The sequence below is a fragment of the Echinops telfairi genome, unplaced genomic scaffold (genome assembly GCF_000313985.2).
Source record: "Echinops telfairi isolate 266 unplaced genomic scaffold, ASM31398v2 ScPeMD7_7468;HRSCAF=8506_0, whole genome shotgun sequence".
NCBI lineage: Eukaryota > Metazoa > Chordata > Mammalia > Afrosoricida > Tenrecidae > Echinops > Echinops telfairi.
Genome location: NW_022111369.1, coordinates 86,552,276 through 86,575,082, shown reverse-complemented (window position 1 = coordinate 86,575,082; position 22,807 = coordinate 86,552,276).

Sequence of the window (22,807 nt, the reverse complement as noted above, 5' to 3'; positions counted from 1 at the left end):
GGGAGGGAATAAAGAGGAGCTGATATCAAGGGGCTCAAGTACGAAGAAAATATTTTGAAAATGATGATGGCAGCATCTGTACAATTTCCCTTAATTTAATTGATTTATGGGTTGTTATAATATCTGAAAGTGCCCACAATAAAATGATCAACTAAAATGTTCATCATTGTGCTTTTTTTAGCTCTTTATTGTTATAAAATATCATACCATGGCTACAAAGAAAGTTAATAATACCAGCAGTTAAGCTAAGAGGGAAACTGTGGGAACCACAACACAGAAAGAAAGAAATCATTGCAAAATTTCAATCAGGTTGCCTCTTGTCTGATTTGGCGGCTGAATACAAGGCTCAATGAACATTAGCAACATTTTTGAAGAAAAAAAATGATCACATTGGCTAATGTATCAAAAGTTGTAAAATCATTAACCATGAAGCAGAGAATCCAGATCAGTGATGAGGTTGAAAAGTTACTGTTAATTTGGGCAAATCAGAAGTAACTAGATGGTGGTAACATATAAAAAAGGCAGCAATACTCTAGATGGATAAAAGCCTCCATGTGATTTTAATGGAAGATGTTGGAAGATTTAAGGAAGTGCTCCTGGATGCCTGGGACCGGGAGCAGGACCTCATTGAAAAGAAGGAGAAAGAGAAAAAGGAGAAGCGGGCTCTAGGGAACTGGAAGCTGCTGGCCAGGGGCCTGCTCATCAGAGAGAGGCTATGGGACCAAGAGTGAGGCAGTTGCTCCCCACACAGATGCTGGGGGCGGGCTCTCTTCTGCTGACGAGGAGGGCACCAGCTCCCAAGCAGAAGCCACCAGGATCTTGGGAGCGTCTTGGCCCCAAAACCGAGAAGCTCACGACCGGAAGCAGCAGTGCCCTAAGACCAAAAGGAAGAAGAAGGAGATGACGTCCCATCTGTTTCCCTTTGAGAAGCTGTGACGCTGTCACCTTCTTCGCCTAGGCAGGTGCCCAGGCCCTCGCAGCACTGACTGTCCTGCAGAGAAGAAAAAAAAACCAGCCATGCCGGTTTGATCTGGCTCCAGCCCACGTTCGAATTACTGACTTACCCAGAAGGCCTTCAAAGCTTTTTGCTACCAAGCCTTAGCCTTTGAGCGATGGCAAGCTTCCCAGGAGACCCTGTCCTGCCACCTAGTCCACGTTGGGCTTATCTTTGGTGATGTGGGTCAGTTTTTCTATAGACACCACCGGGGACATAGTCGACAACGATGAGTCGACCGGCACATCATCTTTTCTGATGATGTTGCTGATGTGAGTGCTGGGCAGCCCACAGTGTTCAAAGCCGGTCGTGGCTGGATAGAAAACTTCAAAAAGAAATCAGGCATACACAGTGTAGTGACCCTTGGGGAAGGGGTGAGTGCAAATAAAGGGGAAGCCTATAAATTCTTGGCTGAATTTTCTGAGTACAAGAAGGCTGAGGGTTTTATTTGTCAACACGTTTTCATGGGGAAAAATGCAAGCTAGGACTTTCCCTACTAAAGAAGAAAAGGCATTGCTAGGTTATATAAGAGAGTGGGCTCACTCTCTTGTGTGCGGATGCTAGTCAGAGTGAAGCCCATGCTGCTGTCCCACTCAGAAGACCCCTGGGTTTTTAAGCAACAAGACATATTGTAAAAAAAGGTAATTTTATTTACTGTATTGTATTTTGATATTTGATGTGCTGCAATTATTGTGATTAGGTGTTTTATAGGGTATTTCCACAGCCTAGGTCTGCTAGCTTTGTGTTCAAGTCCTGGAAACTGAATTTGAAAGTGTAATTTTTGGGCTTCAGAAACAGTTATTTAGTTCTTCAATTATTGAACTTCTTGATGTTCAAAAATGAATTTGGAATGAATTGAATTCCACTGTGTATAATTTAGCTGAGTGAACGTTAGCAGGATTAATTGTGATTGCCATCATTCTAGTTACAAAATCAGCCACCTTAGAAGTAGGAAGAGGTTTTCACCACCAGCAAAAGAGAAGAGAGGGAGGGGGTGGTGGGGTTAGGGATAGGGAGAATCCTCCAAACCCTGAGATGCCCAAGAGTTTAATCTGTTTGGTACAGGAGACAGCTGTAACACCAGAGTAGCATCAGCAGAATTAGAAGCCAGGGTATGAAACACAGTGGTAGACTTCCCCGCCCATAGAGCAAGAAAGCTGACTGCTTTGAGATAGGAAGCTGGCTTGCAGAGTAGGGGACCCCTGGGTACTTAATGGGGGTCTTGCATTTGCTGGAGCTGGAGCCACGTTCCTTCCAGTTGGGGTTTTGGTTTTGTTTCTTTAAATAACTCACTTAACACAACTGATATCACATGCAAGTAAAATTTTGCTGAAGATCATTGATCAATGGTTGCAGCAATATATTGACAGAAAACAGGCAGAAATGCAGACCAGAATCAGAAGAAGACAATGAATAAAGGATATAATTGCTGACCTCAAATGGATTTTGGCTGAAAGCAGGAAACAAACAAATATGTTTACTTGTATTTCTTTGACTATGCAAAGACATTTATTCAATGGTGTAAATCATAATAAAGAATGGATAACCTTGAGAAGAATGAGAAATCCTGAACACTTCACTGTGCTCACAGAGAACATGTAATGGATCAAAATGGAATTGTGCAAATTGAACAAGAAAATACTGCATTGTTCAAAATAAAGAGAGTTCTGTGCCAGGGTTATACATGATTACCATCTTTATTTAATCTATATGCTGAGCCAATAAGCTAGACTTTATGGAGATAAAAGCAACATCAGGATTGGAGGAAGCCTTATTAACAACTTCAATGGAGGACATTAAGCACGTGCTAATGGAAGACCAATAATTGCAGGCTTAATATGCATTACAACTTTTTTACGATCAAATGATGCATTGTTTTGGACAAATATGCTCCACAAGACCCCTTTAAAGCATTGAAGAGGAAGGCTGTTACTTTGAGGAGTAAAGTGCATCTGATTCAAGCCATGGTATTGTCAATTGCCTCATATACATGTGAACGTTGGACTGAATTGAATTCCACTGTGTATAATTTAGCTGAGGCCAAAGAAGAATAGATGCATTTTCAATTTATGGTGTTGGGGAAGAATATTGAAAAATACCATGGACTGCCAAAAGCACCAAAGGCGCCCTGGTGGCACAGTGGTTATGTGTTAGGCTGCTAGCTATTAGGTCCACAGTTCAAAATAACAAGTTGCTCCTTGGGAGAAAGATGAGGCTTTCTACTCCTCGAGAGCTCCAGTCTTGGAAACCCACAGGGGAAGTTCTACTCTATCTTATGCGGTCACCATGAGTCAGATTTGACTCCATGGCAGTGAGTTTGTTTGTTGTTTGTGTGGCCAAAAGAACCATGAAATTTGTCTTGCAAGAAGTACATCTAGACTAGTCCTTTGAGGAATAAGAATAATGAAGCTTTGTCTCACATACTTTGGACATATTATCAGGAGAAACCTGTCCCCACAGAAGGAAATCATGGTAAAGTAGAGGGGGAGAGAAAAGAGAGTAAGATGCTTGACAGGTTGGATTGACACTGCAGATACAGCAATGGGCTCCACATAAGAGCAATTATGAAGCTGTGTAAGACCTGGTGGTGCTTCATTTTGATGTATACCAGGTCCCACTGAGTCAGAAAGGACTTGAGAGCACGTTCCAACAACAATATATTCAATTTCACTAACTCTTTCTTCCTTTGTTTGAAGACTACAGATAAGTTCCTGGAAGGTATTTTGGTTTTTTTACTACTGTGCTAATCTCTTTCATTTGGATCTTTCGTCTGTGGTCTGCCTTTTCTGCTAAAAATTTCCACTTGATATTGCTTGTTGTCCACATTTTAGTCATTAACATAACAATCATAGTTGTAATGCATACATTTTCAGACAGATCATTCTCATACCTGTGCTGCATTCAGTTATGTTCATTTTTTGTATTACAAGTGTATCTTATTTACCCTTTCATATGTCTTATAAATTATATTTGAAAGTCAGATATTATATATATTTGAGTATAGAATGTGGTACATAGCTTTCATTCCCAGCAATCAGGATACCTTTTTTTAACCTTCAATTTTAATAGTAGGATTTGTTTCATTTAATTAGAATTTGGTGTGTGGGTGATATGTGTTACATTTAGTGCATCAGAACATTAGCAATGTCCTGAGTCTACATACCCTGTGTTTGGTGTCTGGGTGAGTTCACTAGAGCAATATCTGTTAGTATCTGAGATTTAGTTATTACAGAATTTTTCTTTGCTCTGGCTCACAGAAAAGTTGTCTTTATTGTTGTTCCTCCACCGGATTTCTTTCAGCGATATTCTGCTAATATTTAATCTTCAAATATACTTATGTTTGTACAGGAGGATGGGGTTTTACTCTCTTTTTGTTATTTTTGTAGTGTTCTGTTAAGTAGATTCAGATCTTATATTGTGACATTATAAGACAGAATAGAACTTTCCTCAGTAGATCAGCAGTCATTTCTATCATAGAGCCTTTAGTGGAATTGCCCCTTGATCCATGAGCAAGTTGGTTAGCAGCTTACCACTTAGCCATGTTGTTATTGTTAGGTGCCACCAAAGTGGATCTGATCCATAGCTATGCTATGCACAACATAACAAAAACACTGCCAGATCCTGTACCATCCTCAAAATTGTTCCTATTCTTGAGCCTATTGTTGTAGCCACTTTATCAATTTACCTTATTGAAGACTTCCTCTTTTTTTATGCTCTTCTACTTTACAAAGCATGATGTCCATCTCCAGGGACTTACCTGGTCTTATCTGACAACTAGTGAAAAGTATGTAGGATGAAGCCTCACCATTCTTGCCGCTTAAGAACATTCTGACCAAATTTCTCCCAAGCTTTCCTGCCTCTAAGAAGCATTATGACCATATTTCCTCTAAGACAAAATTGCTTGTCCTTTTAGCAATCCATCGTACTTTTAGTATACCTTTTCAGTAACATAATTCAAATACATGAATTCACCTTCAATCTTCCTTATGCAATGTCTACCTTTCACGCGCACAGGTGGCAGCTGAGAACCATGGCTTCAGTCAGATGCACTTTAGTCCTCACAGCAACCTGCCTGCTCGTCAACACTTTAAAGAGGTCTTGTGCTGCAACTTTACCCAACGCAATGCATCTTTGGATCTCTAGATTACTGTGTCCATGAGCATTGATTTGGGGGCAAACAAGACAAAATCCTTGACAACTTTAACCTTCTTTATATTTATCTATAAATATCTATATATATATGATGTTATCCTCATGGTGCATTTGTGAGGATTTTCATCTTCACAGTGAGTTGTAATCCATACTGAAGGCTGCAATCCTTGATCTTCATCAGCAAGTGATTCAAGTCCTCCTCACTTTCAACAAGGAAGGTTGTGACATCCGCAAACTGAAGGTTGCTAATCAGCCTTCCTCCAAGCCTAATGCAGCATTCTTCCTCAGCTAATCATGCGTCTCCGACACTCTTCTCAGCATACAGATTGCATATGTATGCTGAGAGTATACTACCCTGACACACACAGAAAAGAAAAAGGGTTTTTCTGATTTTAAACCATGCAGTATTCCTGGGTTCTGTTCACACAATTGCCCCTTGATCCATGAGCAAGTTCCACATGAGCACAATGAAGTTGTTCTGGAATGCCTATTCTTATGTATAGCTTGTCAACATTGTTGGCCCCTGGAAGCACTATGGGGCAGTACTATTTTGCCTATGTGATCACTATGAGTCAGAACTGACCTGATAATGGTGTATTTTTAATTATCATTTCTATTTGGTGGTAAAGGTATACATATAGAATTATTTTAGTTGCATATATTATTAAGTGAGTAGAAACTTCTGAACACTATACTAGAAAGTCCATACCATTAAATGTGAAACCATTTTGATTGCCTTCAAAGGATGGAGCATTTGAAAGCAGCTAAAGGTGTTCATGGCCATCTTCATTAAGTACTTGGCAAATATTTTCATTTGTTCCCTGTTGGGCTTTGTGTCATGATCTTGCAAACATTGTTATTTCAAGAATGGGAAAGTCCATCAAAACCATTCTTGCTCTTTTTACAAGCCTTTCCAATTAGCTTTTTACTTTCACTCATGTTGTTTGTAACAAATATAATTAAACAACTTGAACACTTTAGCACATAAAGACAATCCAGGTCATTATTGATTTCTTTTCCCCTTGCTCAGGGGAAAGAAACACTTCAACCTCTGTTTATTTTTAGAGGTGTGTGATCTGATTGAGTGGTTAGTAGGCAAGCTAAATTCTTGTGGTTACTGTGCACAGAGGTGAAGCCCTGACCAAGCAGGAAGGCATCTCATGAAAAAGTATGCTATTTCCTCTCCTGAGGTCAAGAAATGAGTGCATAAGCAATAGAGAAATTAATGATATATTTATAGGATGTACCCTATCCAATTTTGACCTGAGCGATTTCCCAGAACAGCAGTTCAATCTTGCACTGATGATTTATACAGGTTTCTGATGGCCTCCTGAAACCACAAAGCTGACACTGCTATCTTTAATTTCCTTGTGCTTTGTCTCAGGCTCAGCTTATCATTGTTAAGCGCCATGTGGTCACAGGCACAGCAATAGAGGTGGGAATCTTCAATTTCCCCTGAAAACATTTTTCAGAGGTCCCTCTTTATATAATAAAATTTTCAGATATTTTCCTTTAAAATAATGCTGTATCTTTATACTTTTTACAGGGGAAAATACATTTTAAAATTTTTATTCACTCACAGTTCCATTTTAGCCTTGTGTGACATAGTGCATTTTGATTAATTGAGTTAATGAATTCCAATAAACTTTTATTCATTTTGACAATAATTTCATGGACTTTCACCTTTGATTTGAGAGGATTTTCTCATAAATGTGTCAATCACAATTGCCCTTTGATGTTGTAGAGAAATCTTTTAATCTATGTAGTTATCTTCTTAATATTTCCTTCTGTTTTCCCTTAAAATTTAGAGACACACATAAAATGTAATTATAAGGGCAAGGTTTTCCTTATCTTAATCTATCCAAATATATATAATCATTTTATATGCATATATATTTATAAATCTTACAAACAATAATTCTGAAATGGCTCTACTGGCATTTATAAGTCTTGTTGTCATTAGTTGCCTTCCGGTCAGATGTATTCCAACCCTACTGTATGCGCACCATAAGGAGACACTGCCCGATACAGCACTATAATCACAATTACTCTTCTGTTGGGCTCCATTGTTGCAGACACTCTGTCACGCTATCTAATTGAGGTTCTTCCTCTTTTTCACTGATTTTCTACTTTGTCACCTAAAATGTCATTTTTAGTAACTTGTCATGTCCTAGGAACATGTTCGTTCATATGTGATGAAGTCTTGCCATTCTTGCTTCTCATCAGCATTTGCTGTACTTCTTTCCAGACAGATTTTTGTTTTCTTTCTGGCAGTCAAGGGAATGTTAACATTCTTTGTCAACACCGTAATTCAAATGCATTCTGAGGCCTTCTTTATTCACTGGATAACTTTCCTAAATATCTGAGAGCATTTAAAATGTCGTAGATGGGGACAGGTGAAACTCAGTATTCAAAGAGACATTCTTATTCTTCAACACTTTAAAGAGGACATTTGCAGTAAATGTGACCAATACAATATGTTGCTTGATATCTTGATTGCTGTTTCGATGAGTATTATTTGTGGGTCCAAGTGAAATGAAATGCTTCAATATTTTCTGTTCATTGCATTCTCTGTTATGCAATTGTGATTATTTGGATTTTATATTGAGTGTCAGTTCACAATGATGCATTCATTCGGTGTTCATTTTTCAGCTAGTGATTCACATCTCAATTTCATCAAGCAAGGTTGTGTCATTTGCATAGTACAGTTTGTTAATAATCCTTCATCTAGTCCTGTTGCCACATACTGCTTCTTATAATCTAGCTTTTCAAATCATATGCTCAGATATATGGTGAATTAATATTTTGAAATGATACAACTCTGATGCATACCCTTACTGACTTTTGCCTACTATAACTTGTGTTTTGTTGTTTTTCATAGAAATGTATCTTGGTCCAGGAATCAACTTGCTGAGCACGTTTTTCCTTTTGATTTTCTAATGCTAGATTTTTGCATATTTCATTATAATATTTTACTTTTTCATTTCCAGCTACTGTTTGAAATTTTCAGTTCAACTCTTTTACTGAATGCTTCCTTCCATTAGCTTTAGGTGCTTTGCATTCCAAAGAAAGGTTTAGATTCTCCTCCTACCATGGCATAGTATAGAGTTAATTGAGTTTCCCAAAATCATGAGTTGTAAATCCCAGTAAGTAATGGATCTTCCTTGTTGTGTTAACTAATCAGTAGTAACAACCAAAACAAACTAAAACTCACTGCCATTGAGTTAATTATGAGTCAGCAACCCTATAGGACAAGGTAGCTCCTGTGAGTTTCCAAGACTAAATCTTTATGGGAGTAGAAGGCCTTGTCTGTTTTCTATGGAGCCAACTAGTGGTTTCAAACTGTTGACCTTGCAGATAGAAGCCTAAGCAACCAGGGCTACAATAGCATTGAATATATTTTAAATCAACCTCTTTGATGGTAAAAATAGATTAATCAAAGAAACAAGCAGTCAATGAAACAGAAGGAAAAAAATACAAGGAACATTCCAATAACTAACATAGCTTTCCCTAGAGTTGGACTCCTGAATTCAGATTTCTAGCTCCTTAAACTGTTGAAAATAAACATTTGTTTATTTAGGCCACCCATTTTTGGTATCCCTGATAAGCAATAACAAGATAAATTTGCATGGGTGGAATCTGTGCAAATCGTTGTTTCCATAAATGAGAAATATGATTTTGTAAGAAGAATTGATATCTCAGAGAAATTGCCCTTAAAATAGAGGAGTAATCTGTGTGTTTCTGTTGTCCTTGTTAATATCAAGCAATTTATTGTACCTCTTAGTTTATTAATTCAATTTTTATGCTGAGCAAATCAGGGAAGCTGAGTGAAGAAACATGCAGCATCAGGATTGAAGGAAGGCTTATTAACAACCTGTGCTACCCAGTTGATGCCATCTTCCTCACTGAAACTGAGGAGGGCTTACAGCACCTGCTGATGAAGATGAAGGATTGTAGCCTTCATTCTGGATTATAACTCAATGTAAAGAAAACTTAAATCCTCACACTGAACCAGTGGATAATATCAAGATAAGCAGAGGACAGATGGAAGTTGTCAAGGATTTTATCTTGCATGGATCCATAATCAGGGCTCATAGATGTAGTGTTCAAGACATCAAATGACACATTGCAGTGGGTAAATATGCTGCACAAGACTTAAAGTATTGGAAAGCAAGGATGCTACTTTGGGGACTAAGGTGTGCCTGACAGAAGCCATGTATTTTTGAATAACCTCATACAGAACCCCTAGTGGTGTAGTGCTTACTTGTTGGGCTGTGATCTACATGGTTAGTGGTTCAAAACCACCAGCAGCTTTTTGGGAGAATGACTGAGCTATCTATCTGGTAAATATTCTCAGAAACCCAGTTTCACATGAGAGTGAATTGGACATTGAATATATAAGACCAAAGAAGAATTGATGTATTTTAATTATGGAGCTGGCTAAGAATATTGAAAGTACTATGGACTGCCAAAAGAATAAATAAATCTGTCTTGGAAGAAGTACAGTCAGAATGCTCCTCAGAAGCAAGAGTGGGAAGAATTCCGCTCACAGACTTTGGATGTGTTGTCAAGAGAAACCAGTCCCTGGAAAAGGATATCATTCGTGGTAAAGTGGAGGGGCTGTGAGAAAGAGGAAGTGCTTCAACAAGATGGATTAATACAGTGGCTGCATTAATGGGTTCAAACATTAGAACAATCTTCAGGATGGCACAGGACCTTTAGTGTTCTTTTCTGTTGAACTTAGGGTCACTGTGAGTAGGAATCAACCTACCAACAACAGCAGTTCATTGGAACTGATAATGAAAGGATATGTAACAACACCAAAACTCTTCCTAGTCCTGGTACATCCTCATAACCGTTGCTTTATTTGAGCCCAATTGTCAATTCATCTTGTGGGAAGTCTTCTTTTTTTTCCCCACCTGTGGTTAGTTAGATTCTATGTCAACTTCCACTTGTGTAGGAATGGAGTCCAACCTGTTAGTCAGTTCAGAGTTTGATGGTGCCTACTGGGAGATATGGCCTTTTCATAAGATAGACACTGGAGAACACCACCCCCACCCCTGCCTTGTTCTTTGCTTTCATCCTGCTGGGACTCTGTGTCTATGTCCTGTAGTAGCCTCATGTGTGCCACAAACCCTCGGAGCCAACCTAGGAGCTAGTGGTGCTCTGCTATGTTTTCGCTGACCTTGGATCCATGTGACCCTACACCAATTAGACAGGACATCCCTGCATCCTCACTATTGAGTCTGAAGAGAACTCCAGCTAGCATCAGGCCCATGAACTTGAGTTGGATTGGGGTGGAATGCCTTTTTTTGTTTTATCAAATTACTTCTTAATATAAAGTTGTTTCTTATATATGTCATGCATATGAGGTAATTGAAAATACCATGGGTTGTGTGAGGTGCATCTTGGACCTCAAATAAACATCCTTGATTTTCAATAATCTAACGAAGTTTGTGCAGTAATTTTACCAATGCAACATATCCATTGACTGCTGCTTCCATGAGTATTGATTGTGGATCCAAGCAAGATGAAATCTTTGGCAACTTTTCTTTTCTTCTTCAATCTTTCTTTCATGTACCCTGCTGTTACATAATAATCCAGTTGTGAAGATTTTGGTACTCTTTATAGGGAGTCTTACTCTATACCAGGGGTCCTCAAACTACGGCCCACGGGCCACATGCAGCCCGTTAGGACATTTATCCTGCCCACTGGGTATTTTTGCCACCGCTGCCTATCCTGCTTAGCAGCCAACTGGTCCCAGGCCTGCAGTGCACATGTGTGGAATGTGCGCCCACACTCTCCGACTCCCCTCCTTCTCTCTTCTCTCAACTCCTCCTCTTAGTCTCAGGTGTGATCTGACTAGTCACAAAATTACCTGTGCAGAGCCTACTGCTGACTGAGGACAGAGATAAGAACAAGCTAGGATTTTTTTTTTTTAAGTTAGGAGGTCTTTTTAAGTTGGTTAGTTGGTTGGGGGAGGTTTCTAGGGGGCTGGCATCACAGTGATAATGCAAATAGCCAGCATTCAGTGCTAATGCAAATTGTCAGTGCTCAGAGGTAATGCAAATGGTCAGCACTCAGAGGTAATGCAAATTGTCAGTGCTCAGTGGTAATGATACTTGTAAGTGCTCAGTGTTAATGCAAATGGTCAGTGCTCACTGTTATTGCATGGGGGCCCCTATTGGTAATCTCCCTAGGGCCCCATGGGAACTTAATCTGGCTCTGCAGAGAGCCTAGGAGTAGGACACCCAATTTAATTGACAGTAAGTGCATTTATATTTTGATTGCTATTCAGTTATGTATGGTGCTGTATGTTGTGTGCTGTGTAAGCCCCGGTTCATACTGTTGCAATCTCTGAGCAGTGCGAGTTCAGCTATATGCTTGTATGGCTGAACTCACATTAGATTCAGAAGAAAAAAGGCATACATGCCTTCTTTTTTCCTGCAGTGGAATCTGATTGCATGGGTCTTCTCACCCATGCAGTCAGATTCCTGTGCGAGCTCACAGATCGCAGTGCAGTTGGTACAGGGTAGTGTAAACTGGAAAGGTGGTGGAGGAACAACTCTGTAATCATGCCGGTTCCCGCACCACACCAGTGTGAGCCTGAGGTAAAAGCGGAGTTCCACCAATATGGGCACTGGTGAAGCTGAAATGATGTGGACTGGTAAGGCTGCATTGATGGACACTGATCAGACTGCATTGATGGGCACTGATCAGACTGCATTAATGGGCAGTGCAGTCTATATGTCTCTGTGTGGGCAAAGTTAGTGCTGGTATATTGTTTTTGTAGTGCTGTATATCTATACTGGTATTTTACTAATAGCAATTTGGAATCCCTAGGAAACAATGATATCAAGAAGAGAAAAATTGCCTCAGAGTGTAAGATATTCAAAGAACAATGGACTTATGATTACTTTTTCATGCAGTACCAGGAAAAAGCTGTGTGTTTGATATGCCAGAATATAGTGTCTGCGTTCAAAGAATACAATTTGCATCAACACTATCAAACTCAACATAAAGATAAATATGATTGTTTGGTTGGAGAAGTGAGAAAAGATAAAATATTAAAACTGAAAAATACATTGACAACTCGGCAAAATACGTTTGTGAAGCAGAAGCAGCTCAATATTTCATCACTGTGAGCAAGTTTTCAAGTTGCCAAGCTAATAGTGTGCACTGGCAGACCATTTGTGGAGGGAGAATTTGTTAAAAAATGCCTTCTTTCTATTGCCAAAGAGATGTGTCCAGAGAAGACCGATTTATTTAGTACAGGGAGTCTTTCAGGACCTACAATTACATGAAGGATTGAAGAAATGGAAGATAATTTGCATCAGCATTTGCAAAACTCCGCAAAAATGTGTTTCTATTTTTCCTTGGCACTCGACGAAAGTAATCATATTCATGATTCTGCACAACTTCTAATTTTTATTCGTGGGATGAAAGACTATTTTGAATTCACAGGAGAGCTTGATGCACTGCAAAGCATCAAAGAAACAACTGCAGGAGAGGACATCTATGAAAAGGTTTGCCAAACTGTGAATGGTTTGGAGCTGACTGGGCTAAACTAGCCAGTGTGACAACTGATAGTGCTCCTAGCAAGGTGGGGTCTAGGAAAGGAGTAATTGCTTGCATTAACCAAGAGATGGGCAAACATAACCATTCTCATCCAATAGCCATACACTGCCTCATCCACCAACAAGTGCTGTGTAGTAAATCACGGAAGTGGGACTCATGAATATTGTGGTATCTTGTGTTAACTTCATTAGAGCTAATGCACTAAACCACAGACAATTTCAGAAAGTTTTGTCTGAGCTAAGTGTTGCCTATGAAGATGTTCTCTATCACACAGAAGTCCATTGGCTGGGTCAAGAGAGAGTTTTGAAACATTTCTATGACTTCCTTCCACAGATTACAGCTTCTCTGATTTCAAAAAACAAAGAAGTACCAGAGCTCAATGATGCAGAATGGAAATGGCACCTTGCCTTTCTGACAGATGTAACAGAGCTACTCAACAGTTTCAATGTACAACTTCAAGGAAAGGGGAAGCTCTTCGTGATACGCAATCACATGTGAAACATTTGAAGTAAAATTAGGCATCCTCATCAAATAAGTGAAGGAGGAAAATTTCTGCCATCTCCCCACAACTCAAAATATGTTAGCGGAAAAACCATTGGTTGTATTCCCAAACAAAACATGTGTCGATTCACTGGAAAAGTTGCAAAAGGAGTTCCAATTTAGATTTAAAGAGCTTCATCTCCATGAACAGGACATACAGCTTTTCCATAACCCATTTTCTATTGACACTGAAAATGTGGATACAATTTACCAAATGAAACTGGCTGACCTGCAGAATTGTGACGCTCTGAAAGACGCATTCAAGTCAAGCAGCCTTCCTGATTTCTATGCATCTCTCCCCTCTGATACACATCCTAATCTCAGGAGCCATGCACTCAAAATGGCAACCATCTTTGGCAGCACTTAGGTCTGTGAACAGACTTTTTCCAGAATGAAACATCTGAAATCTCCAACCAGATCTAGACTAACTGATGCACACTTGCTGTACTTGTTACGACTAGCAGTGACAAATATGGAACCAGAGATTGACCATCTCATTAGCAAAAAGCAGGCCCATAGTTCCCATTGAAATACTGATTTAACTTTACTTGTTCTTCATTTTAAATATTGTATTTGTTCCTGTTTTGTTTTTTCTTACTTTAAAATAAGATATGTGCAGTGTGCATAGGAATTTGTTCATATTTTTTTTTAAACTATACTCCGGCCCTCCAATGGTCTGAGGTATAGTGAACTGGCCCCCTGTTTAAAAAGTTTGAAGACGCCTTCTCTATACCATAGGCTGCAATCCTTGGTTTTCATCAACCAATGCCTCAAGTCCTCTTCATTTTCAGTTAGCAAGGTTGCAATATCTGCATCCTGAAGGTTAATAAGCCACCCTCTAATCTCAATGCTATAATCTTCTTCATAAAATCCAGCTTCTCTGATTATTTATTCAGCATTCAGATTGAATAAATATAGCGAGAGAATACATTCTTGTCACACACTTCTCCTGATTTTAAACCATGCCATGTTCTCTTGTTCTGTTTCCACAACTGACTCTTGATCCATGTGAAAGTTCCACAGGGGTATAAAACTAAGTGATCAGGAATTCCCATTTTCTCAAGGTTATCAATAATTTGCTATGATCGACACAATCAAATGCCTTGGCATAATCTATGGAGCATCATTAAATATCTTTCTTGTAGTCTCTGCTATTAGCCAGGATACATCTGTCTATCTCCAAGTAATTTTCTCCAGCCAGCCTGACTTTCTGTCAATGTCTACGGCAGTTCCCTGGCAATGTACTACAGCAACCAATGTGAATGATCTCCAGCAAAATTTAACATGCATTTAATATCAATGACATTGTTCTCTAATGTGAGCATTCTGTTGGTTCAGTTTTCTTTGAAATGGATACAGCTAAGGATCTCTTTCAGTCATTGGCCATGTAGCTATCTCCCAAATTTCCTGGCAGAGATGAGTGTTTCCAGTATTTCATGAGCTTGCTGAAACATTTTAATTGATATTACATCAACACCTAACATTTTGTTTTTGCCCAATGCTTTTAGTACAGATTGAACTTTTTCCTTAAGCACCACGGGTTATTCTTCATATGCTACTGCCTGATTTAGTGGAAGGTCAACTTGTTATTTTTGGTACAGTGACTGTATTCTCATCTTCTTTTGATGCTTACTGCGTAATTCAATATTTTGTCCGTAGGATAATTCAATATTGCAACTATGGCTTGACTTTTTTCCTAGTTCATTCAGTTTAATATATGTTAAGCATGTTTTTCACTTTTGATTTTCATACTCTGGATCATGCAGATGACTGTCTTCATGAACTGCCTATTGAAATCTTCCTTTCAGTTCTTTGACTTCATAATTTAATGTATGCCTTTCTCTTGTTATTCTACAATTAAGAGCAATTTTCGTAGTATTTTCTGACATCCCTTTTGACCTTTTCTTTGTTCTTGCCTTTTTAATGACCTTTTTCATTCTTCACAAATGATGTTCTTGATGTCCTCCCACAGCTTTTCAGGTTTTCCATCAGTAGTGTCTTTTCTTGAGACAGTCTGCACATTCAGTTGGGATAGACTCCAGGTTTGATTGTGGCTGTCACAGACTTGTTTTCATTTTCTTTAACATTGAACTGAATGTACAGAGGAACAGTCTGTTCCATTGTCAGCTCCTGGCCTGGTTTTAGTGGCAAATGTTGTGCTTTTCTAACTTTTCTGCACAGAGATGTAGTCATTCTGATTGTGTTGTATCCCATCTAGCGAATTCCATGTGTATAGCCATTTTTTTTTTGTTTTGATAAAGGGTATTTGCTCTGAACAAGTCATTAGTCTTGCAAAATTCTATTATGGCATCACCAACTTTATATGTATCACCAAGTTCATCTTTTCCAACTACTCTTCCTTCCTCTTTGTTTCCAGCTTTTGCATTCCAATCACCAGTAATTATCAATGCATTTTGATTGCACATTTGATCATTTCTACTGAAGTTTCTGCTAATAATTTTTCAATTTGTTCATCACTACCTTTGGTGGTTGTGCATCATTTTCAATAATAGTTGTATTGGTTGGATTTCCTTAAAGGTAGATAAGACATAGTATTATCACATACAACGTACTTCAAGATTGATTTGGAATGTCCTTTTTGGCAATGAATTATCTCTTGATTGTGTTATCCATGGAATAGTAAATCATGTGATTTTCTCATCCAAAATGACCAATATCATTCATTATAGCTCACTAATGGCTAAGAGATCAATCTTTGTGTTCCATTTCATGTTAGATGAATCCCAATTTTCCTAGATTCATACTTAGCAGCTTCCAAATTCTGATCATTAGCAGATCCTTGCTGTCATTTCTCCATACTGTGAGTTGTGCCCCATCCACTCATGAAGATTTCTTAAGGCCCCACTCCTCTAGGTTTTACCCTACCCTTGTCATCATAGTTTGTTTCACTCTGAGAAAGCATCTCCTCCTCAGTCACATTTTCAGTGCACTCCAATCTGAGAGACCATTCATTAGAACGGATGCATGCCATCAGTATCAGACAATGTTTCAAAATGATGCATACAGTTTTCAGTGTCAGCTTCCTCCATAGTGGGCTGTGGGTTCCTTCTTTGTTATCTGTTCTTAGTCTAGAAACTCTGCTGAAACCAGTTTACTTCAGATGAACCTGCTGGGATTTGAAATACCAGTGACAAGACATCCAGCATCACAGTAACACATAAGCCACCACAGTAAGACCAAGTGACAAACAATTGGTGGTCTTTCATTTAGCATATCCTCACCAAACTCACTGCCATAGAGTCAATGCCAATGCCGTATAGTGGCCCTACAGGACAGGATAGAGTGCCCTTGTAATTTTCTGATACTATAATTCTTTATGGGAGTAGAAAGGCCTGTCTTTCTCCAGAAGGGCAGCTAGTAATTTCAAACTGCTGACGTTGGGGATCTCAGACCAATGAGTAGCCACCACACCACCAGTGCTTATTGATAAGATTTCTTACAATCTTGATGACACATTATGCTTCATATTTTCCAGGTTCTTTGATGATTTTCTCAGCATCCAGATTGAATAAATATATTAAAAGGATACAACTCTGAAGCACATCTTTCCTCATTTTAAATCATGCAGTATTACCTCATTCAGTTCACACAACTGCCTCTTAATCCAGGTACAGATTACACATAAGCACGATGTAGTGTTATAGCATTTCCATTATTCTTGAGGCTTTCCATAGATTGCTCTGGTCTACTCAGTTGAGTGACTTTGCATAAGCAGTAAACACCTTTCTGTTATGCTCTTCTTTCAGCCAAGATCATTCTGACATCAGCAACAAACTCCCTTATTCTATATCCTTTTCTGAATTCAGCTTGAACCTCTGGCAGGTATCGGTCAATGTACTGCTGCAACAGTTATTATATGACCTTCAGCAAAATTTACTTTCATGTGCTATCAATGATATTGCTCTATAATTTTCATATTCTGTTTGTTCATCTTTTCTTTTGGATTTGGATTTTGCCTCCATATTTTGAATAAATATGGATGTCTTCCAGCCAGTTGACTAAGTGGTTATCCTTCAAATTTATTGGCATAGATGACTAATTCCAGTGCTTTATCAGCTTGTTGGAGCATTTCAACAGATATTCCATGAATTTCTAGAAGTTTACTTTAGTGATGCTTTCAATGCATTTTGCACTTCTTTTTTCAGTATCTTTGAATCATGCTCATATTCTCTTGAAATGTTAGCATGTGAACTAGTTATTTTTGGTACTATGATTGTGTATTCATTCCATGTTCTTTTGATGCCTCCTGCATCATTTAGTGTTATATTGAATATATGAAGATATAGATTTTTTTAAAGTTTTAATTTTTATTGAAACGTTTTTATTATTTATTTTTAAAGTTTTTAATGAATAAGGTTTTCCATTCCACAAGTAATAAATAGTGTAACATTACTTATCCCCCCTTCTTCCTATTTTTTTTTTTTGCGCTTAATTTTATTTATTTATTTATTTATTAATTATTTATTTTTTAAAATCATTTTATTAGGGGCTCATACAACTCTTATCACAATCCATACACACATCAATTGTGTAAATCACATTTGTACATTCATTGCCCTCATCATTCGCAGAAAGGACATTCTCAGCATATCTTAAACTGTAGTAATTAAAGAAAAAAAATTCAAGTTTTAACTTGCAATATTAAAAGAGTCTATATTCTCACCCTTGGGGGACTACAAATGCAATGTCAAATATTTTCTCCCAGGGTATATGGCTCTCTCAACCAACAGAGGTGAGCTCATCTTCTTTGAGCCACACACGTCTCTCTGCTATTTTGGCCATGGATTGCTAGACAAGTGTATTCTCTTTCACATTATTTTTTCCTCCAAATCTCTCTTGAATCTTTTATATCAGGCATTTTTTTCATACTAATTTGCAGGGGGAAAAAAGATAAAAGATTAAATCCAATGATTGATTTTCATTTGTTATTTGCATTGTTAAGCAGAGATAGTCAATTAATACTTCTTAAATCATATTTTTTCCTGGCTTTTGGAATAACTTTTTGTTATCCAATTATCTCAGTGAAAGATATGCTAATTTTTTTCACTTGCTTTCACAATTTCTCTAGCTACTTAATTTTGTATGTTTAATAACTTGAGCTTTCAAATTACTTTTATACCTACCATTGCTCTCCAAGATCACACGTTTCAACATTTAATTCTACCCTAGACCCCTCCCCTGAACTCTAGACCTTTATAGGCAATGATCCTTCTTTTCATCCCTACTTAGATATCTGATCAGAATTACACACCTTCCAAGCCCAAACATTGACCTATTTTATCTCTCTCTATATATAACTGCCCTGCTTTGAAAATATGGTCAGGTTGTACATCCACACCTGGTTTGGATGTAAATGTGGATATATAAACTGCATTTGCAATTAAAGCAATTGTTTCTATAACCAGTTATTAAATCTCAATTAGATCTAGTCTACACTGTTTAATTTGTTCTTAAAATTTATTGAAACTTTCATAAGTGTCACCACTGCAGAAATGTTTGGGAATGAAATGAAAACTGTGCCCTGTTCTTTTAGAAATTCATAGTTTGACAAAGGAGTAAAACATAAGCCAGCATGGTTCATATTTTCAAATTTCTAGAACTCATAAAATTCTGTTATAGAAAAATAGAATGTATTGAGTTGAAACTGATTTAATTTATATTTATTTTCATTTATAACTCAAATTTCAATATTAAATTCAATTTCAAATATTTTCTATATTATTTTTATCATTTTTGTTATTTTTAAATTGTAAGCCATTAAAGAGCTGTAAATTTTGTTGTACTTTTTTCATTATTATATAGAGCATATACCATATACTTTTTAATATTTAAAGGGAAAATTAGCTAATTCCTTTTATTTTCCAAATAATGAGCTGATTAATTAAGTTCATTTTTTCTTGTAACTCTATTTTCTGCTCTTTGGCAAGAATCCTGTAGTTTAGAAAATAACCTACAATTTATAAACTTGAAGTAATTATGAAAGAAATTATTAGATTATTAAATTATTTTAAATTAACTAAATGCCTAAAAAAGGGGGCACATTGTTCCACTCTCTTTGAGCAAAAATATAATTTAATCAGAATGTGGTAACATACCCACAAATCAAGAAAAAGAATGATAGAAAATGGAATAATTAAAAACTTTGAATATAAGGAAATAGATTATTTAGTGCTTTAGGGAAAAATAAATTAGCTATGTAAAATGTAGGTTGTTAGGTTATGTAGAAATATCATATTCATTTACTGAGAATGGAAAGAATTTTACAAAGTGGATACTAACTAAATTAAACATAGGATTTCTATAATAAGCTCTACTAATTAAGGACAAGCATTGGAGTCCAAAACCAGAATTAAATGAATAAAATTCTGTATTCAACATCTTAATCTAGAAAAGTGGTTTAACTTCTGACAGCCCCAGGTTTTTCAATTTAACATAGAAATAATTTATCTGTTGCATAATTATTATAATCTCAATTGAAATATTTTATGATATAATTCTATATGTACTTATTTTTAAATCCCATATAATTCTAAATAAGAGAAGGGTTCATTTCCTTTTTCCCCCCAAATTAGAATGATGCAAATTTTATAATCTAACTTTTCACAATGTCATTAAATGTCTTACAGAATTTTTTTCTGATTACATACTATTCAATAGTAGGGTTGCACCGGACATTGTTTAACAATATTTCCAGGCACTAATACTGTTTATAAATTATCCAACTTATGAGTAAAAATTAATCTATTCACATCCTATAAGACATTGCATATTAAGTAAAGAGAATCATTTTAAAGTTGATTTACAAACTGCTCTCAAGGATGGTGAAATGAAATTATAGTATATAATCACAGTAGGATTTGAGCCCACAAATATTTAACACCCAAACTCATGTTCTTTTCAAAACATAAAGATGTGCACACTTTGTATTGCACTTTGGTTTGTGAGGCTTGAATAAAGTAATAGACATGCCCTCAAATCATGATTATATAAAAAGCAAAAATAGACGTATACTTCTCTAAAAATCAAGCACATAGTCTGAAGTGACCTTTTAGTCCATGGAATTACCATATGAAAAGGTTACAATTTTAGCCCAGTATATGTTCTTCCTATAGTCTTGGTTGGAGCAGATTTTAGATTATTTAGAAAAATAGTTGAATGAAACATATATTTTTATTTTAAATTATTTTATTGAGGCCTCGTATACAATTCTTATCACAGTCCATACATCCATCCATTGAGTCAAGCACATATGTACACCTGTTGCCCTCATCAATCTCAAAACATTTGCTTTCTACTTTAGCCCTCAATATCATTTGCTCATTTTCCCCCTCCCATCCCATACCCCTCCCTCCTGAACCCTTCATAGTTAATAAATTATTATAGTTTTGTCATGTTACACTCTCCGACGTCTCCCTCCGCCCTCTTCTCTGCTGTCCATCCCCCAGGGAGGAGGCTATACTTAGATTCTTATAATTGGTTCCCCCTTTCTACCCCACATTCCCTTCACCCTCCAGGCCTCGCCCCTCTCACGGCTGGTCCTGAAGGAGTCATCCATCCTGGATTCCCTGTGTTTCAAGTTGCTATCTGTACCAATGTACATCCTCTGGTCTAGCCAGACTTGCAAGGCAGAATTAAGCTGGTTTTTCTAAAGTCTACTGCCTTTGTTAATTTTTTTTTGTGTCACAGTAGTGCACATTGTTAAGCACTCAGCTGCTATCTAAAGATTGAAGGTGATTGTTTCCATAAATATTTTAGCACAGAAAACCCTATGGGGTAGTTTGTTCTGCCATATGGAGTTGTTAGGGTAGAAAATTATTCCACACCGGAGAGCTCACTGATATCGAGTTAATTCCCATTCAGAGAAACTCTATAGGAAACCAGGTGATGCAGTGGTTAAACATTGGGTTGCTACCTGCAAGGACAGCAGTTCAAAAGCACCACTTGCTCACCAAGAGAAATATATGTGTTTCTACCAGTAAAGAGTTAGTCTTGGAAATGACAGAGGTGATTCTACCCTGTCTGCCTGACGGGGTCATTTTGAGTTGGTATCGACTTGGTGGCTGTGAGTTTGTTTGAGAGCAACTCTATGAAATGACACGATGACATCAAACAAGAGAAAAACGTTTTCCTTTTCTTTTCTTTTTGCTTCTTTGCTTTCATTTGTTAAGGTTAGCTGATATTTTACAGTTATTTCCCATACTCTGTTAAGTTTTATAATTTACATTGTTGTTGTTTGGCACCTGTAACCAGATTCCACCTCCTAGCAACTCTATGCACACCGAAGGAAACGTTATCTCATTCTGAACCATCGTCACCTATTTGAGGCCGTTGCTGCAGCCCATCTGATTAAGAGTCTACATCTGCGCCCATTGTTCCATCCACTTTGTCAATCCATCTTATTGTCTTCCTCTCATTTGCTCTCCCTCCACCCTACCAAGCATGGTGCCCTTCTCCAAGATTACTTCACCTAAAAACAATTAATGGCTCAAAAGGCATTCAGTAAATATATAATAAATTAATAAAGGTATCCAGCAAAATAAGAGCATAACTGTAAGAAATTGGAAGCGTGATGAGAATAATGTCTGAAAAAATTGTGTTTACAAATCAGGGAAGCTCTCTTTGCTACCTATGACAAAACAAGCATATTATTTTAGGCATATATAATTGAGATGTAGGAGCCCTGGTTGTATAATGGTTACGTGTTGGGCTGTGATTCACATAGTCAGCAGTTTGAAACCATCAGCTGCTCTGCGGGAGAAAGAGTGGGCTTTATGTTAGTTACATGATCTAGTGTCAATTTGGGACTTGAGAGGATTAAGACTGAAGGAGTGGAGTTTAGTCTGTCTAACAGGTCAACAGCCAATGAGGTCTCTGTGTGGGCATGGCCTTCTGAGGATTCTAGGAACTCCTGTGTTTCCTCCTTGGAGGTGGGAGACACACTCTCTCTCTGCTCACTCCTTGCAAGACATTTCTGACAGAAGCCACAAGAAATTACCTGATGCAGCCAGAACCCTGGGACCTGGAGGAACCATATAGAGAGCCCTGCCAACATTGAGATGCTTACAACGCCACTGGATCAACAAGACTTCCCACCCACTGGCTTGTAAACATCCTGCATTTGGTGTCATTGTATGTGTTTCATGAGTTTGAAGAGGACTTTATAGATTAGTATTGGACATATGGGCTAATATTGGACTTATGGACTTGTTCTGAACTGGGCTGGGATGTTTTCACAATATTCAACTGCTCTTATATATACAGCTTTTTCTTATGCACACATGAGTGTCTCTATGAATTTTTTTCTTTGATCTATCTGGACTAACACAGCTTTCAACTCCCTTAAACATTTGCAGTCTCAAAAATCCACAGGGGGTCACTAGGAGTCAGCTATTGAATTACTGGCAGTAAGTTTGGTTTAGGGTATAATTGACATGTAACAATTTTTATTATCTATGAACACTGCTAGAAAAATCTTTTTTTTCCTTTTTTTTAAATCAATTTATTGGGGCTCATACAATTCAT